General features: G+C 37.0%; 1 pseudogene; it reads left to right on the forward strand.

The window, feature by feature from the left end:
- Positions 1-1,162: 1,162 nt before the first annotated feature.
- Positions 1,163-1,619, forward strand: LOC102834295 (annotated as a pseudogene).
- Positions 1,620-2,983: the final 1,364 nt, after the last annotated feature.

The raw sequence follows: 2,983 nt of genomic DNA on the forward strand, positions 1-2,983 counted from the left end.
TCAGACATTGTTTCATTCTTCTGTGCATGGGGTCGCTATGAGTCGGTTCCGACTAGATGGCACCTGACAACAACAACATAGGCATGTGAAAGCTGAACAGTGAATAAGGAAGACCCTAGAAGAGTATATGCATTTGAATTATGGTGTTGAAAAAGAGTGTTGAAAGTACCATGGACTACCAGAAGAACAAACGAATCTGTGTTAGAAAAAGTACAGCCTGTACGCTACTTGCAAGCAAAGATGCCGACACTTATCTCTCATGCTTTGGACATACTATCAGAAGGGACCTGTCCCTAGAGAAGGTTATCATGCTAGGTAAAATGTAAAGTCAGCATAAAAGAGGAAGACCCACAACGAGATGGATTGGCAAGTGGCAGCAGCAATGGGTTCAAGCTTAACAATGATTTTATGTGTAGTACAGGACCTGGCGGAGTCCTGGTGTGGTGCTGGGGGTTAATGGATCAGACTCCAAAGCCCTTTCAACTGCAAGGTCGGCGGTTCAAGCTCACCAGATGCTCCTTGGAAAACCTATACAGGGTCGCTATGGGTCGGAATCGACTCTATGGCACTTAACAACAACAAGTGTTTTGTTTTATTGTGCACAAGGTCACTAGGAATTGGAATTGACTCAACAACACCTAACAAGAACAACAATAATAAGTTACAGTTAGCAGTCCTGTGTTTATCCTACAGTGCCACAGCAGGATTAACACCTACTTGGTTCAAATAATGCTCTGCTACTTAACTAAAACCATTCAAATTCTCCATCATTAACAGTGAAGGAGGAGGTCAGATTGGAGATGTTGTGGTGGTGGATCACTACCTAATCGGTGTTCATGGGTTTTGTTTGTTCCATGCCTCAAATCTCTCTCTGAAAGGGGAATGAGATTTCCACGTTGGGCAGTAGCCTGGGCTGCCATATTCCCGAGCTTTAAGTCTCTAGGACTTCTCTCACACTGTGTGCTGAGGAGACTCAGATCTTGGCGGAAACTCCCAGGCTGAACTCAGTAGATGGGCCCATGAAAATGTCTGCAATCAGACAAAGGAAATTATCGGTCAGAAAGCAACACCTATAATTCTGGGCTCGGCAATGAGGAAGAGCAGAGGTAGTGGAAATCCAGCAATCAGAAAAGCAGACAGGAAGGTGACAAGAAAGCTGAAGATGGGTGGTGGAGAGAGGTATAGCATTCCAATTCTGCAGTCTAGAAATGTTAGTAAGAGCCAACAACAGCTTAATAGACAAAAGACCAGAATAGACAAAAGGATCAGAATTACACAAAATAGACAAAAGGATCAGAATTCCTAGATGAAGATTTTTCATAGAAAGAAGGAGGATGTGATAATAATTCAGCAACAGTTACATGGCAGGCCGTGCAAAATGGAAGAGGAGCAAAGTACATTTCCCAAATAATCAAAATTGAAACTCTGGTTAGTCAAGACCCAGCTTACTTTTTAAGGTTCAAACTAATCATAATTATACTGGAGCTAAATTTAGTGAACCTCCATCACCAAGTGTTCTTCCTAAACTCCCAAACCACTGGATTCCTGTTTCCTTTAATTCTTCTGATAAAGAAATAGTGACATTTCAACTTAAAAGCTTACTTAAAGTACAGGTATAAAATAAAGTACTGATGTTTAAATTTAAGCATTCTAAAGAGTAGTCAATGGCTCTGAAACAAATTCAGTAGGGGATTAATCTATCTGCGTAAAACTGCTAATTAATGTAGAAAATGTGATTAGACTTAAGTGTGTACTCTAATGATCATATCCCTGCAACTTAAAATTACTAAATATTTACTTGATACTGTGTTCTCATATGACTAACTTTTATTTTACCATTCCAGTTTGGAGTGGTAAAATAATCAACTTTTTTCTATTTGTTGGGGAAAATGCTAATTTAAGAGTTTCATTCTTGGATCAGTAGATTTACTTGTTGAAAACTAGTGAATCTGATTACAAGCATCTAGCTAAAACAGACAAGGATTGAGAACTAGTCAAACATTAGAACATTTAATGTAATAGAAACACTTGACCAGTAATATGCCAACCTGATGTGCTGCCCAGAAAAATGATTTTTTCTTAATGAATTGCATTTTAATAGTTGTATGTTGGTGAACAGGGAAAACACTTATTAACATGCGGCACAGCACACTCCAACAGCTTTGTTTTTTACATGCACTGGGTAGCTGTTTTCCAGCAAGCACACTATTTTTATAGACAGTATTGGGTGGCCACTGCATAGCTTTCAAAATATAATTTTGTGTTTTAGCACTTCACAAGTTATTGACAGTAATCTAACCTCAAATCATCCCCACAGAGCTTGCTTCAAGTAGGGAGGTCTGGGGGGTTTGTAATATGAAAGTTTTATGTATCTAGGAAAGTTAAAGCCATGTAAATCTATGTAATTACTTACAGCATGTGTAAAGCTTTGTTGCTTTTAGTCTATAAAATTAAACTATTTTAGTTTGAATTTACTGAATGTAAGAACTCAGACTTTTTTTTAATACTATGGACTAATTTTAAAGATTAAAAATAATGTGTTTTTAAAGTTTGCCCTTGTGTTAAAGTGCTAGTGTATATATAATTGATTTGGTTGTAAACTGTATCTCAAAAGTAAATTCTAGGGTAAGTTTTATGTAATGGAAAGGTTAAGGCTGCTAAAACACTATTTTTAAGAGACATAAAATGCAGTATAGGACTATTTTTTCATAAGCCCAAAGATAATCTATTAAAAGTTCCCTCCCAAACTTTAAGGTTCATTTTGTTTTTCACCAATTTTTGTAATCTATGATATTAGTCTGGTTTATTGTGCTATGTTCAGTGTATTTTGTCATGAATAAGTGTAACCTAGGGAGATAACTTATGCAAAATTTGTGATTTCTTGCTTAATATTTTGGTAGACACCATGTTTTTACCTACCTACCTTAAAAGTAGCTAAGTGATTTAAAAGGAAAAAGTGGTTGGTGGGAGGTTAATTTAAAAA

Source organism: Chrysochloris asiatica, unplaced genomic scaffold (genome assembly GCF_000296735.1).
Source record: "Chrysochloris asiatica unplaced genomic scaffold, ChrAsi1.0 scaffold00480, whole genome shotgun sequence".
Taxonomy (NCBI): Eukaryota; Metazoa; Chordata; class Mammalia; order Afrosoricida; family Chrysochloridae; genus Chrysochloris; species Chrysochloris asiatica.